This window comes from Leptonychotes weddellii, chromosome 3, assembly GCF_054177405.1.
Source record: "Leptonychotes weddellii isolate Sample4059 chromosome 3, ASM5417740v2, whole genome shotgun sequence".
NCBI classification, from domain to species: domain Eukaryota; kingdom Metazoa; phylum Chordata; class Mammalia; order Carnivora; family Phocidae; genus Leptonychotes; species Leptonychotes weddellii.
In genome coordinates, this window is record NC_138371.1 from 142,317,178 (window position 1) to 142,335,231 (window position 18,054).

The window sequence follows — 18,054 nt, forward strand, 5'->3', positions numbered from 1 at the left end:
GAATGAGAGAGACAGAGAGCACATGAGAGGGGGGAGGGTCAGAGGGAGAAGCAGGCTCCCCGCCGAGCAGGGAGCCCGATGCGGGACTCGATCCTGGGACTCCAGGATCATGACCTGAGCCGAAGGCGGTCGCTCAACCAACTGAGCCACCCAGGCGCCCCCATTGTATTATTTAAAACATTAGGCCAATCTGCTAGAAATGACCTGAACCTAGACCCATAACCAAGATAAATATAACTCACTAAAAGCCAACAACTGTTTTAAGCATCTTGCATTTCTTACTTCATGTAATGTTCAAAATCATCTAGTACGTACTAATTACCTGTGTCCACTTCAGAAGGAACTATGCTTGCTCCTTTTGTTGTGAATTAAGAAAAAAAGAAGAGTAAAAAGTAAGTTTCACAAAACGTGTCTACAAGCTTTGGAGACCAAAGGTTCATGAAGTTTCTGACAATACATTCATGTGTTTATTAGTATGAAGCACCTATGTGTGGATAATGAATATATGTATATAGATAATTTACATAATTATCTATATACATATATAATACATGTATTGTAGATTGCTAATATTGTATTTAACTCACCATACCCATGATTATAATTTTCTATATTTTTTCTTTTTTTTTTATCAGTTAACCTAAAAAATTGAGATCTCTTAGTGCTTCCTCTTTTATCTAACTACTGGAATAATTTATTAATGAATGGGGCTATTCCTGTAATGTTTGTAAAACATTCCCGTGAAGGCTTCCAGGCTTAACTATTTGGGGTTAGGTTTTATTTAGCAATTTAACACATTTGTTTTAAAGATTTTATTTATTTATTTGACAGAGAGAGACACAGCGAGAGAGGGAACACAAGCAGGGGGAGTGGGAGAGGAAGAAGCAGTCTTCCCGGTGCTCAATCCCAGGACCCCGGGACCATGACCTGAGCCGAAGGCAGATGCTTAATGACTGAGCCACCCAGGTGCCCTGCAATTTAACACATCTTTTTTTTTTTTTTTTTAAAGATTTTTATTTATTTATTTGACAGAGAGAGAGAGAGACAGAGAGAGAGGGGACACAAGCAGGGGGAGTGGGAGAGGGAGAAGCAGGCTTCCCGCTGAGCAGGGAGCCCGATGTGGGGCTCGATCCCGGAACCCTGGGATCATGACCTGAGCCGAAGGCAGACACTTAACCATCTGAGCCACCCAGGTGCCCCTAACACATCTTTAATAAGTTTATTCCCCATTCAGATTCTCTATGTGTCACTCAGTATTGAGTGAATATTTCTAAGTCATACAAATGGCTTATTCCATCTTAGTTTTTGTGGCACAGACTGTTACCCTTCACTAGAAATAGATTCACTCATTTTCCTGAACACAGGGCCAGGCCACATGTTAATATCGTGATACCTGTCAATGGACTATGAGTAAAGGGTCGTGTATTACTACCACACCAAGGCATTTACAACATGAATGTGCTTCATCCAAGCTCTCTTTGTCTCCTATCAGCAAAGTAAAGATGACATAAAACCCTGGTGGATGGAGGATGCACAAAGAGTAAGGAGCTTGGGTACCTGAATCTACATCAAGAAGTACTAGTTTCAAATAATAATATTCAATATTTAAACTAATAATACTTAAATAATAAACTCCGGTACGCAAATACATTTTTAGTTTTATTGGTTTATTGGTTTTATTGATTCTTGCAGTCCAATCTACTCTAAATTGTAGTTTTAATTTTATTTTAGTTAGTGTGTATCTAAAATTATGGGAAATTTTTCATACTATGGATTTTTTAGTTTTGCCTTCTGTCATCCTTATTTTGTTAAATTAACCTATTTTTCAGTGGATTGCTTAATCATTTCAGAGAATCAACTTTTTTGGGTCTTATTAATGCATAATATAAAGTAATAGTAATGAACTTGAGGTTTAGAAAATTTATTTTTATTAATTTTGCTCAGAAATTATTGACCTTGCTAAATATGGAAATTCTGGAAAAGTATTGCCTATTTTTATGGAAATGATTCTTCCTCCTTACTTTTGCTTCTTCAGTTTTCTCTTAGACACTATTATTAAGGGCTATGTATTGGACCAAATCATTCTCTTCTCCGTATCTATAATTTCTTTATGTATTCCATTCACTAATTCTCTCTCCAGTATACTTAATATTTTGTTTAAACTTGATATGTTAAACTTTAGAAATATTTTATTTTTACTTCTAGAAGTTCTCTCCATGAGAATTATTTGTATTCAATTTATATTTTCATATCTACCTTAAACTCATAGATACTTTTTGCTATATCTTATACACTGTTTAACCTTGACTTATTAAAAATTTAAATAACTTTTAATAGAATTTCTACCAATAGGAATTATTCATTTCACAGAATTTTTAATTAATTCATAAACATCAGTTTTTATTCCTGAGTTTTAATAATGTCATTCTTTTTCTTTGATCATGGATTCATTTTATTTCTACTGCTCTGTCTTTATATAACTTTACCACATTCAGTTCTTTTTTAATTTTTTTAAAGATTTTCTTTATTTATTTGAGAGAGAGAGAGAACATGAGTGGGGACAGGGAGAAATGAAGACTTCTTCATTTTAAAGTATTTTTTCCTTTATAATTAGTAATCTGTTGGGTGGGGGATAACATTGCTTTCAAACATGACATTTCACCTATAAGTTAACATGTTTAATAGTTAAAGAGTATTATATTTTATTTATGAGTGTCACTGATAGAATAAGACGGCAAAGGAATCTAAAGCATGCTTCCAAGTGTAGCAAGGGATTTAATGAAAAAAGCAGGTAAAGTGGAAACAATAAATTGAAAGGAACAGTGTATAAGAACAAAATTAAAATAGTTTTTTATTATGTATTAATTTCCAATTAAATTAGCTACCTAAAGTTTAATTTTAATATAAAAGAGGGACATTATCAATAATAAAAGTTATTTTTAAACATACAAGATTTTGATAAATGCACAAGGATCCTATTACTCGGATATTATCAACTAATAGAATATTGAGTATCATAGGTCAGTTCAGCAGAGGACACATTTGCCAATACCATTCTTGGAGGTTTTTACATTTCACATTATCATTCAATAATAATGTCAAACAAAATATTCATCTGAAGTTGAAAGATTCATACAAACTCGAATGATTTTAAGATAAATTATGTCAGTGCAGCTATTGATATAGATTTTAGGGTATGATATTATAGTAAGCACCATAATGAAGTATTCTACGAGTTATAGAAACCTGTATTTTATAGATTCTAAATGATTTATGAAATGTGTACCTAAACTTATAAGAATAAAAATATGAAATAAAAAGGAGATAACATGACTACATTAAAATCTGTTATTTATAAGTGATTATAAGCGTAACAACTATTTTTTTAAAGATTTTATTTATTTATTTGACAGAGAGAGACACAGCGAGAGAGGGAACACAAGCAGGGGGAGTGGGAGAGGGAGAAGCAGGCTTCCCGCCAAGCAGGGAGCCCGATGCGGGGCTCGATCCCAGGACCATGGGACCATGACCTGAGCCGAAGGCAGACGCTTAATGGCTGAGCCACCCAGGTGCCCCTGCATAACAACTTTTGATATCATTTATATCTTTTAAAATATTGTGATGATTTCAGACCTTCAGGGGAATTTTACCTAAAACTTTCAGTAAGATTGCCAAGAAGATGGTTATATGCTTCCTAGCATGGGTCCTGTGAAAATCAGATAAAAGAGATAAATGAAGATGGAGCATGGCTTTTATAGATTCTGTTTTATTTTGATTTCAGAACATTAGGAGAATAACTTCCTTTAATTTTAACTAATTGTTTTCTGTATTTTTAAGATTTATTTATTGGAGAGAGAGAGAGAGCACAGGAGCAGGGGGGAGAGGCAGGAAGAGGGAGAAGCAGACTCCCTGCTGACCAGAGAGTCTGATGCAGGACTGGATCCCAGGACAGTGGGATCCTGACCTGAGCCTAAGGCAGATGCTTAACTGACTGAGCCACCCAGGCGCCCCTATTAACTAACTGTTTTCAATAGCAATTATACAGAAAAAAAATTAACACGGTAGCTCTGGCCTACTATTTTTGAAAAGGCCTGCTTGCAAGATTTGCCCTTGACGGGTGTCTGAAAAATTAGATTTCAAAGGGGTCCCCACCATTAACTAATACAAATGGCTCATTGTACCTAAAGTGTTTGTATAAACAATGTGGCTTATGCTGAACACCTGCTTTCCTTCTGGGAGCCTTGAATTTGGGCACATGCTAAGCAGAGGCAGCCTATGTGATCAGATCTCCATAAAAACCCAGGGCACTGAGTCTCTAATGAAACTCCCTGGTTGGCAACAATTCACATGCTTTGTCACATCTCATTGAAGAGGACATGAAGTGTGCCCTGTGTGATTCCACTTGGAATGGAGCTTTTGGAAGTTTGTGCCTTGTTTCTCTGGGGCTTCACCCAGTTCCCTTCCCTGACTGTGCACTGAATCCTTTTGCCATAACAAATCATGACCGTTGGTATGACTATGTGCTGAGTCTTTTGAGCCATCCTAGTTCAGTGATTTACTATATCTGTTGGTAGATGGTTATATTGCTGACAGACAACTGAGCACCAATACATGATTGAGCTTTGTTCCAAAACACCAGAAAATATTCTCAGCCAAGTCCAGCCAATTGACAAGCCACAAACTTATAAACTAAATAAATGGTTAATGTTTTAAGACATTAGACTTGGGGCAAAAAGTTTGGGGTCAAGCAACTCTTATGCATGAAAAGCTAACTTACAGAACACAAAATAATAAATGTGATGGGCTAATGAAAGAAAAAAGATTACTCAGAATGGATCATAGTCCTAAATGTAAAAACTAAAACTGTAAGTCTTCTATAAGAAAACAGAACATTTTTGTGACCTTAAGTTAAAGATTTCCTAGATAAGACATCAAAAACATAATCGACAAGAAAAAAAATGTTAAATTGGACTTCATAAAAATCACTGCAAAGGACAATATTAAAGGGACAAAAAGATGAACCACAGACTGGGAAAAAAATGTTTGCGGGTGCCTGGTGGCTCAGTCGTTAAGCATCTGCCTTCAGCTCAGGTCATGATCCCAGGGTCCTGGGATCGAGCCCCGCATCGGGCTCCCTGCTCAGCGGGAAGCCTGCTTCTCCCTCTCCCACTCCCCCTGCTTGTGTTCCCTCTCTCACTGTGTCTTTCTCTGTCAAATAAATAAAAAAAAATCTTTAAAAAAAAAAAAAAGAAAAAAATGTTTGCAAAATCATATGTCTGGTAAAGTACTTGCATCTAGAATACATAAAGAACTCTCAAACTCAATAACAAGAAAAAAAAATTTAATGGGCCAATGATCTAAACAGATGTTCCATAAAAGAAGATACATGGATGCAAATGCTCCACATTATTAATGTTTAGGTGGAAGGAAGCTAAAAGCACAATGAAATACCAGTACAGATGCATCAGCACTGCTGGTGGAAATGTGAAATGGTATATCCATGTTGGAAAACAGTCTTACAATTTCACCTCTTAAATGACTCAGCCATTTCACTCCTAAGTATTAACCCAAGAAAAAATAAAACAATATGTTGATATAAAAGCCTTGTATATGATTGTTGATAGTGGACTTATTTTGTAATAGCCAAACACTGGAAACAACCTAAATGTTCATTAACAAGTGAATGGATGAACAAATTGTAGTACAGTAGTTCCCTTTATCTGTGGGGGATATTTTCCAAGACCTCCAGGGGATTCCTGAATCTGTCGATTCCTGAAACCATGGATAGTACTTAACGTTATATATACTGTTTTTTTTTTTCCTATACATACATACTTATGATAAAGTTTAATGTACAAACTAAGCACAGTAAGAGATTAACAAAATAACCAATAATACAATAGAACAGTTATAACCATATACTGTAATAAAGGTTGTGTGAATGTGGTCTCTCTGTACTCTGCTGTACTCACCCTTCTTTTTATGATGATGTAAGATGATAAAATGCCTATGTGATGAGATGAAGTGAGGGGAATGAGGTAGGCATTGTGACCTCACGTGACCTTACTGTTGACCTTCTGACAATGTGTCAGAGGGAGGATCATCTGGCTTGGATAGCTGAAACTGTTGAAAACAAAACTGCAAATAAGGGGGGCTACAACGAAATACTACTCATAAAAAGGAAAGAACGATTGATATACGCAACATCATGGTGAAGTATGCTGAGTGCAAAATAATTATGTTGAATAAAAGAAACCAGACAAAAAAATAAACCTTATGACCCAACTTAATTAAAAGCCTTAAGCATTTACACTATTATGACATAAATCAGATCATCAGTACCTGAGGATGGAGTCGGGGCAAGGAGGGGCAACAAGATGGATCAGAAAAGTGGGTGATGAATATAGTCATTACTCTGATTATGGTATGGGTTTTATGGGTGTATACATATGTCAAAAAGTCAAATCGTATACCTTATATATATGCAGTTTATTGTATGTCAATTATTCATTAATAAAGACTTTAAAAGGAATACTTAAATGCCAGCAAAGATGAATTGGGCAGACTAGTACCTATATTTTCTGAGGGCTTTAATTCAAACTTTACTAAGAAAATCACAAAGATATTATATTATAATTTAGAGAAATTGTGTGTTATGTGTTAATTTTTTTCTTAAGAGTTTACAATATATAGAACATATTATATTTATGGCAATTTCATATATGCTATTACCATTTAAAATACCTGATCAAGATATTGTTAAAATAATCTTATAAATGTAAATCTAACATATAAAGTGGTGTGTGGGTGTGTGCATATGTTAGTATCTTTACCCTCCCAGATCAACCCTTGAAAAGTGATTCAGAGATGTTAAGTCAATGTAATAAGCCAAAGGATATGTAAGTTATTTGTTTGTAAAAACAAATAGTCCAAATTCAAATACTGAATTTAGCATTACACTTCATAATAATTTAGATCATATTTTAGCAGGCACTTCTCCTTCCTTTTCTGTAAAAAAAAAAAAGAAAAAGAAAATTTTTTGATTTTCACAGGTTATCTATAGACTAATTTTTTCAAGTTACTTATGGTAACTTTGGATGCAAATTTGGAAGATATAAGCATTGTTTGTTTCAAAGAGTTAAATATTCTATTTTTTTCAACTTGGAATATATCCAATGAAACAACCATTTGTAAAGGTCAGAAGGCACAAATGGAATATTAGTGAGTGTTGAGCTTGAGTGCACACAAATTGAGATACCTCATGCATGATATTTTTTCTTTATATATATATATATGTTTTTATATATATAGAGAACCTGGCTTTCATAGATAGATAGATAGATAGATAGATAGACAGATAGACAAAACCTGGCTATTTCTGTGACAGTCTCATACGGTAAAAAGGCAAAAATCTGCCAAATATTTGACTTAAAATTGAACCTAAAAAGAAGACATGAATACTGTTAATGAAAAAATCGTAATTCTACACATACATTCAAAGTTAATTTTTAAGGCATAATGTTCACAAATGGTGTTAGATATGCAAACAGGGAAAATCTACATGTTTTTACTTTGGGTGCCATAGAAAATTAGCTTAAAAATATCTGATACCTACATGAAACTTTGGATACCTCCGGAGCCTGTGACTATAACAGAAAGTCCTGAGAAAACTTTCCTAAATAATAAGGACATTGTTATAATCTCTTTTGACAAGTGCAGAGGAAGGTTGTCTCCAGAAAAAATTAATTGAAAGGCTCAACACATCATCAGAAAGCAACCATCTTCTTAAGTGCATTGTTGTTTCCCTCATAGCTGCCACAGTTTCAAGCTTCGGATTCAGACAGGAAGAGAAATTGGTCCTTCCTGCATGTTTCTCTTGAATCAGTGAAGAAATCTTAACCAAAAGTTTCCCAGAAATCTTTCTTCCACGTTGCCTTGACAAAAATTATATCACATGACCACGCCTAACTCAATAATTACTAATGGGCTAAAACCCCAATAATTGATTTTGACCTTATATGAATTAGATTGATAGAATTAGAGTCAACTTTGGGAATAGGAAGGGAATGCCTTTTAAATAGGGTACCTCCGAATGCATGCTACGTATATGTATAGTCTCACTATAAGTAAAACTAAAGCTACTGAGTAGTCCAAATATGTATCAATAGACTTACAGTGATTTTCTAGAAGAGAATATACTTAAATTTACACTGTATTGGATGAAAATATGTAAAATAGGATGGGGTGGAAAAAGTGAAGATTATAGAAGAATGTGAATTTAAGCTGTATTTTTAATGGTAAAGTGGTATCCTATTGCCAACTGTGCTTTATAACTATATTTTATCTATAAAATCAGTTACATTAAAAAAGAATGCATTTTTCTAGGTAGATGAAAAATTGCCTATAAAATCCATAAAGTAAATTAATCTATCCATCCATTTCTATCTTCAGTGGAAAGAAAGAAAAATAATATCATTACCATACTAGAATTGAAACAAAATTAAAAATTAATATTTAAGTAATTCATAGAAAAACTTTTTTCCTAAAATACTTCAAATTTACAGAAAACTTGCAAAGATAGTAGAGACTTCTCATATAATACATACCTATTTTCTTTAGTTATTAACATTTTACATTAGTATGATACGTATGTTAAGGGACCAATACTGTTATATTATTATTAACTAAGTCAATACTTTACTCTCATTTACTTGGATTTTTTACGGATTGCCCTTTTTCTGTTTCAGGATCCCAGGCAGCATACCATATTTCATGTAGTCATTTTGCCTCCTTAGGATCCTCTTGGTTGTGACAATTTCTCAGACTCTCCTTGTTTTTGATGACTGACAGTTTTGAGGAGTTCCAGTTAAATATTTTATAGAACGTCCCTCAATTGGGATTTGTCTAATTATGATTACACTGGGATACGAGTTTTGGTCTCATCACATCATATCAAGGGTACATACTATCAACATGACTTATCACTATTGATGTTAACTTTGATCACTTAATAGATGTAATGGCCGCTTTTAGGTATCCAACTTGAACAAGGGAAAACTGAGTAAGGTAAAAGAACCCACAGTGACCCCTGGGCTGAATACAAACAGGGCCATTAGGCGACCTACCTCAAAATATCCATAAGCCCTAGGTGAACAATGAGTTACTTATACCCAGACACAGATACCAAAAAGGAAATTTCCATATGTTCCCATACCTCCTCACCTTTCCTTCCTTAACTACGAGCCCCCAACTCTACCTTCAGGCAGTCTCTCCCTTGCAGTCTTGCTCACTGCTCCCTTACAGTGTATTCAGTAAACTTCTTTCTTTATTATTCTTTTTTATTCTTATTATTCAGTAAACTTCTATCTCCTTTGTTCTGCCTTGAGTGAATTTTTTCACCACTTGTGCATCTGGCCTCCACAGATCAGGTCACCCCACAGTAGAGGTGGGGTTTGTCATGTTTCTCCACTGTAAAATTACCCTTTTATCTCCTTTTCCATACTGTGCTTTTGGAAGGAGGTCCCTATGCACAGCCACACTTAACGAATGGGGTGTTATGCTCCATTTCCTTGAGGGCAGATTAATTACATAAATGATGTGGAATTCTGCATGAGAGATTTGTATATTCTTGGTTATTTATTTACTTAATCATTTATTTACTTCATAATTTACTTAATAATTTATTTATATCAACAAATTACTACATTTTTTGAGTGTCTCAAAAATGGCAGGAGAGTTAAGAAAATTTTGGTTTACATCATTTTATTCTTTTTAGTAGGCTTACATGTCTGTTTAACAGTTACCAAAACAAAGTGATTTTTACTGCACTTTGGACTTTTGCTATCATCAGATTATTCCTTATTCTAATATGCATCACATTACTGGCTCCCTGGTCCCTCTCTTCACCTCTTGTCTGGAAGAAAATCCTGTTTGCAAACCAGTTTTAGAAAACAGAATGACAAGCTATGCCTGGAAAATCCTATCAACTTAGAGCTTATTAATAAATAATGTCTTATGTGGATTCCAGCCATAAGAAAAGCACGGTTTATGTTTTTTGAGCACTAAATATATCTCAGAGTGTTAGAAAATTCAGGGAAATATCTGTGCAAGGACCAGTGAAAACGCAGTTGTAATAATAAAGGCCATTATTTTTCTAAATCTACCTGCACACCTTTTTCTTCAAAAAGTCCAATGGGTATCAGGCCAGATGTTCTCATTTACCTAAATTGTTTTAAATCTAGTGTTTTCACATGTCTGTGATTTGGAAAGAACAGGAATTGTTTGCTGAGAAAAATCTTGAGTTTTTCTGAACATTCACTTCACCCACATTCATTCATAGGTGTTTAGCTTACTTGACTTTCACCACAGAGTAGACCCCTTTTTTTCAGTATATCATAGCTTGTAGCTCTGTCCTTAATAAACTACATAGATTTTTTTCTACTCCCAGTACTTGCTAGAGTGTTTAGTGTAACACAGGCTGTCACTCAATACTCAAGGAAATTTCAGTTGTGAGAAAAATAAAAAATAAAAAGAATCAACTCATAGTTATCCGAGTTATCCAAACTTCTACTGTAAGTAACATAATTGGTCAACTGGTAAATCAAACACACCACAAATATACTCATTTGGCCATTACAGAATTTAATATTTTAGGATACCTTTAGGTGGAACATGTTCTTTTGAGTTCACCATCAGTAACACTGATCTCTCTCTCTCCTTAAGAGAGAGAGAGTGGGGGGGGGGGTGGGCAGAGGGGCAGAGGCAGAGGGAGAGAGAGAATCTTAAGAAGGCTCCACATGCAACGCAGAGCCCAACCTCATGATCCTGAGATCATGACCTGAGCCGAAATCAAGAGTATGGCACTTAACCAACTGAGCCATCCAGGTGCCCCAATACTAATCTCTTTAAATTAAAGGTACTTTCAACCCAACTGAGTTTTATCCCTGGATTTTAATATTTTACTGTTTGATGCATGAAATTTTTAGTAATCTGTGTGTCTGTGCAATATCATTTGAATTTGAATCAGCCAACAGAAGAAATTGTTCTGTAATTCATTGTTATATCCACTTTTGGCATGTTAGTGAAGATGTCTGAAGTACATCATACGGTGTTTTACAAATATTCAAATATTCAAAAATATTCTTCTCAGATTTCAATATTAGAAACTTGTGTTTATGTTGAGCAAAATCCTTGTTTTTATTTTATAACTGATTATGCTTCTTTCTTTATCTTGGTGCCTGAGAAGCTAAAACAAATTGGTATGTAATTTCTATGAATACAAACAATCTTAAGACTCTTATGGTGTAAATCACACCAGGGTGTTGTGGATTTGAATTTGAATGCCTCTTTCAGGTCTTCTTTACTTGATGTTCGAAGCCTTATACATCAGAGATACTGAGGCACAAAATTAAGACCAAATCAGTCTTGTGGCTTCTGTAAATGACTTCTTATATTTGTTCTTCCTTTATTGTTCTCCTTCAGTCAGTAAAACAGAGGGGAGATTGAAAGGGGTAAGTATAAGAAAATATATCTGCTCACTGGACAGATGTTACAGTAACATTATGGAGAAGTATGTTCTTATAGAACTAGGTTGAATTGAAGTTATCTACAAAGTTACTCCAGCTTGGAATGCTTAAAGATTTTATGCACTAACTTGGCCGGTTGTGACATGGAAATAAAAAAAGCTGCAGTTTTGATATGTTGTCATCTGGCAATCTGCCCAGATTGAGAGTTCTCCTGGCAGCAGCCATACTACCCACTTCCTCTGTACTCCCAGGCTTCTGAGTTGCTGGATGTTTTTACGTTTGTTTAACAGATAATTTTCTTTGGAGTACTATTCTGGCTCTCAAAATATGTTTAATATGCTATCTTATTCTTTTTCTGCCATCAAATAGATCATTTTCAGAGATTTACCACTTTGATTTTCTGACTATAAGCATTCATATTTTTCTTGAAATCTTCACATCTAATAGCCCATAATCATAATCAATATTTCTTAGCCTCAAAATAGTTACGAAGTGTTATTGGAGGAATATACAGTTAACTCTCTAATATATGTCAAAACACCACCCTATACATTATTGATACCTTATTTCCCTCTCTTAATGTATTTTACTTTGAAGCTATTTTGTGACACGGCAAATTTAAATTAAATACATATAAAAAACGAAGTTTGTGCTTGAGGTCCTAAATATATTTTCCTTAACTTAACTTGATAAGCAAAATAATAATGTGTCAAAAAAATTTTAAGATTTCTTATTGCAATGCCCATTTATCAGAAAGTAAACTATATAAGTCCAGGAAAACACATGAAAATAATTAATGACATATATTTCAAAGTATTGTTTACATTTTGTAGACATGAATGAATTAGAAATGAAAATGTTATATGTTTAAGTGATTTTTACAATTCTTCTCACAAGACTGAACTTTCATTACTAGTCCAGATTTTCCTTATTGATACTTTACAGTACCCCCACCGCCCACTTCCCCACCCCCCCAACTCCCCACCACACACACACACACACACACACACACACACACACTCCTAAACATTTCTCCAGAGAAGAAGAAAAGACCGGGCGGGAACAGACATCAGACCCGCATGAATGTCATTTAGCGGAATATTTTCTCTGGTGGAGGAATACAATACAAGAGGGCTACAATAGAGCTACAATGGTCTAAGAAAGCTCAACCACACAGTATAAAGTAGTTAGAGATCAGGGTATTCCTTTAGAATGTCTTGAGCATACCATCCACTTCTGGCTGAAGTTTTCCCTGCTGGGTAGCCCTTACCATCCTTTATCTGAGGCAGAGAAAGCATTTAAAATCAAAGTTCTTAGAGTTCTCTTTATGAATTTCCTGTCTCCAACATGAAGGGGAAGCCTCTACTGAGTGAAGGTGGCAAAGCTGACAAAATGGTGATTTACGGAAGTCTTCAGAAGGGGGCAGTGACTGGAGTTGTTTTATTTGCTTGTTTTTGCTTGTTTATTGCTTTTAGTTGTCTTTTCCACCACATACTATCTGAGGAAAGAATCCTCTCTATCAAATTTTAAATGCAAAGTATTGAAAAATAATCAAAACACAACTACAGTAGTATTTTTAAAGATATGCATTGTTCAGAAACATATGTGAAGTTGGTGCTACATTTTTCCCAGCTACATGATAAAGGTGAATATTATCAGAAGTAACACAGATGTGTGTAAAACATCCTGAAAATGTTAAATGTTAAACATGTAGTGTTTCTTATAATTCTTCTTATTTACATAAAAACAACAAAACAAAATTAGACTTAAATTTGCAAAGTTATGAAATTGTGAATGTCCAAGCCTGAGGATGATCAGTGCTTCAGTGCTGTGATCAATCTCAAATAATTCTCCATTTGTAGTATCTACATATTTTCATCAGGTTATTCATGATTTTGTGGAAAAGGAAAGTAATTGTAAGAAAAAAATATATATATATATTTTTTAAGATTTTATTTATTTATTTGACAGAGAGAGAATGAGAGAGAGAGCACATGAGAGTGGGGAGGGTCAGAGGGAGAAGCAGACTCCCTGCCGAGCAGGGAGCCCGATGCGGGACTCGATCCCGGGACTCCAGGATCATGACCTGAGCCGAAGGCAGTCGCTTAACCAACTGAGCCACCCAGGTGCCCCGAAAAAAATATATTTGATGGCAATTGGTACTAGGTAAATGGAAGGTGGTAATAACAAAGGTACATATAAGAGGCATTCCCTCTCATTTTAATCAGACAGAAGTTTGAATAACTTCAGCTCTAGCAGAAAGGACACTGGAATGCCATTGGGAAAACTGGACCATGCTCTCACATCCGTGGAATTTTGTTGCCTTCTATATCAAGGTATTTTCATTTTTGTAACTGACAATAAGATTTGATTAGTTGCCCATCTCAGGATATTACTGTGTGGAATGAGATAAAATATGCTAAAATAATGAATATAATACATGATAAAAACATAATTAAAATATATAAGGCAGTAAAATTAGAAATAAGTGGTTTAAAAAAAATTATCACTAAAAATGTATACCAAATTATATATATGAATTAGAATTCATACTGTAATACTAACACATGTAATAAATCAGTTTCAAAATTATTAAATGTTGACCAAGTGATGATTCCCTCCCCAGTTTTGTCTCCAATTTCATTTTTTATAATGGATTGTGCAAAGGATTTGATGGAACTTATAAAAACATCCATTACAAATAATCATCATAATTGAGTGCTTACAATATGCTCAGCATTATGCTAAACCCACATAGTTTTATTAGTTCATTTACATAGACATTATTATTTTCCTTTCTTAGAGTTGATAATATTAAAACTCTATAAAGCTAAGTAAGTTGTCCAAGATATCTAAGTATAAAATGGGGGAGCACAAGGGATACAATCAAAATACTTGAGAAGTAAGAAATAAGTACATGCCAATTAGAATAAATGCCCAACAATTTGAATGAATACTGGGCTGACACATCTCGGTGAGTTTTGTTTGAATATTAGTGCTGGTGAAGGCCAAAGAAAAGTCCACATGTTTCTGATGTTAAATTCTACATACTACCCTGCAAGTACAACAGAATCAAGTGTGCAGATATTTTGGGATCAGAATGAAGGTGAAGTGACCCTGAGAAAATACAGTCAAATATGAGATTGATGCACAAAAACACATAACGTGTACTCTGCACACATGCCATGGTGACATAGGATTCAGCGCCTGCCTTCCTAGGATCCAGAGCAAAATGTAGGGCCCAAAGGACATGTAAACAGTTTCCCTATACAATTCCTAGTACCCACAGGAAAATGTAAAGAATTATAAAATTGTGAGTAACAATAAGATGAAATCCAAGCAGATTTTATAAGAAAGTAGATTATAGGATGAGACCTGGGAGATTTTCCTCACTTGGGGACCCGGAAAGTAAATGTGAATTACAGGGCAGAAGAGACATAACCTTTCCTCTACTGCTAGTAAATATTAAGTTTCACATATCAATTTCTTTTTCAATCTGTCTATGAAATCCCATAGCATGAAGCCAAGATGCAGTTCAGTAACAATAACAAAATGTTATAAAATTTTCAGAAAATATACATAATTTTTATCAATTTCTTTTTCAGTCTGTCTATGAAATCCCATAGCATGAAGCCAAGATGCAGTTCAGTAACAATAACAAAATGTTATAAAATTTTCAGAAAATATACATAATTTCTATCAATTTCTTTTTCAATCTGTCTATGAAATCCCATAGCATGAAGCCACGATGCAGTTCAGTAACAACAAAAAAAGTTATAAAATTTTCAGAAAATATACATAATTTTTATCTATTTTGGTACAATAATTTCCCCCAAATTAGCTTATATTATTCCTCATTACACACACACACACACACACACACACACAAGCCAATAAGGGTTCTTGGAATAATGAAAAGGTAGAAGTAGGATGGCAATATATAACTGATTTATTTTTATTTTTATTATTTTTATTTTTCTCTTCCTAAATATATAGATTATTTCAGCATCCTATGGAAATTACTTAATCAATATTTTTAATTAATGGGTAATAATAATTGATAAAGCCAGTCTTTAAAAGCTCAATTTCTTAAATTGAGAACAGAAATTTTCCATCTAGTAAAAGTTCCTACTTTAAAACTAATATTCTGTTAATGTGCTTGCATAATTCATGCCACTTGAATTAAACCAGTAATAAAAATGAAACAATAATTTACTTTTAGTTACAATAAAAAATTCTGAAGGGAGTTTAGAATATTCAATCCAGGCTGACTATACTGATGTATCCTTTTTTAATACTAAAGCAGAACATTAAACATCTCGGTTCCTGTGTGTGTATTTATTTCGTTCAAATGTTTGGCAGTAAGCAGAAGCTATCTTAACATTTGTTAGCATGTACTAAGACTTTAATTAACGTCAGTGGCACACAAAACTTTTTTTTTTTTATAAGGAAGTTAACTCTTCAGTATGATTAAAGGTTTGGCATTTGGCAGTTTAATTTTCTACCTTTCTTCTTACTACCACTGCTGGATGGACAGCTTCCTTTATTTAAACCGTGTCCTTATCAGTTCTCTACAGGACCTGACACTTTGCTAGTAACCTTGCAATCCCATCTCCCACATTTGTTAGAACTCTATTTCCTTATGCATCAATGAATACAGCATATTTTCAAGTATGTCTGGATAGTAGGGACTATATAAAAGGGAAACCAGAAGGAAATTTCTATCAACCTGAAAGCAACGTTAACATATAGTGAACTCCAGAGCATCCTTTTCAAATATATTAAATTTCCTCTTTTATTTTCACAATATAATCAACAGTTTTTGGCCAGAACTGAAATACTGAAATATATATATATATACATATATGTGTGTGTGTATGTATATCTACATATATTTATTCATTTACATACACACACACAACCAATGTAAGAGCCTTCAAAATTTGCTTTATACCATTCTCTAATGAAGAAATATTAGACTGTGTCTATCAAATGTATGTTTATACCAAAAGAAGACAACAAAAGTTAGTTATTTTATACCCTAAACTTGAAAGTCCCTTAAAGGCAGAAAATGTGTGTAATTAAGTATATTGTCTTCCAGAGCCCATCATTGGGCACAGCACACAGTAGGCATGTACTGAAACTTGAAAGGCATTCAAGTGCATTTACAGGGCAAGGACTATTAGGCATTAATGTGCTTAAGTTTTAGGTACAATTGCCTTGTGCAGGGAACTAGCAGTAAGAGTGGGAAGAAGCACGTCCCAAACCTGCAGGAAGCCACTATACAGCAATATGGTTGTCGATTTTAGCTACCCCAACTATTTTGAGGGCAAAATAGTCACAAGTCACTCCAAGGAACTCTACCATAACTGATAACTTTACAAAAGGACATTGATTCGGTAGAGAAAATGCCATTGAATGTGTGTTCTGATGTTTCATTCTAGTAATAGATTCAGTGTCTTACTATTGATCTTTGTCAGGTTACTTTATTTCATTGATGGGCTGGCTGCCTGAAGAACTTCAGAGGTCCTTGAATGCTCGAAAAAAAAATCTGTCCCCTCATATTAATTTAAAAGAGACCAATAAAGTTCTGAATTGTCTTGGATGATTTAGTCAATGCTTATTTGAAATATCAAATATGTAATTCTCAAAAAAATAGTTTTGGTGCCTCTGCTTTGCATCACATACTTAGCCATAAGAAAAATGTTCATCTATAAAATTTATAATGTAAGGGATGGAATTTCTATAGTTCTATACATATCTAACTTTCTAAGTGATATGAAAATAGAATGATGAGAATCAGTAAACATATTTTTTTTTAATTTTCTTCTCCGATTCTATGCTTCTGAGTATGTTCTGTAGAATTACTCCAGAACAGCCTTGACTTCATGATTCAAATCACAGGCTTTATTACAGATTCTACAAATACTATCTCAGGTCTCTTTTCTAGATGAGTAAAATTACAGAATAGAGGCTCCATTACATGTAGGAAAATATTCAAAAAGCTGTTTTTAAGTATTTGACACTATACAACTGAGAATGTCATAAAGTGGAAAGTGGTACATAGATATTACTGCTTTTGAAAACAAAAGTAAAGAGCTTTTTCACTAGGCCCTGTTCTAATAATTTTATTCATTACCAAATTTGTTTAAAGGTTTATGTCATATTAACCTGTATCCATCCAGTCTTACTTTGTATTTTATCTTCTAGTCCTTATTGTGACTCTCTTCATGCAATGTGCTTAAATACTGTTAGCTGAATTATGGTCGGATTTTGAAAAACTGATACACAGTCTTATAATTATGTATCCTTTGGATTATAACTAAGAATTCAAACTAAATGTAAGGCACCAATTATAAAAGGGCCCTATTTTATAACATGCACTATTGATTTTGCACCTTTTGCTTTCTATGAATAGCTAAGATCATACTCAGATTTCTTGGTTAAAAACCATAAAGAAAATCCAATGAAAAGTTTTAAAAAGAAATTTTGAAACTACTTGAACAGCTAATTAAGAACTTAGAAAATT

General features: G+C 34.0%; 1 protein-coding gene across 1 annotated transcript in view; it reads right to left on the reverse strand.

The window, feature by feature from the left end:
* Positions 1–18,054, reverse strand: part of KLHL1 (kelch like family member 1) — a 197,156-nt gene that overhangs the window by 162,656 nt on the left and 16,446 nt on the right. The gene's annotated exons all lie outside the window — the stretch shown is intronic.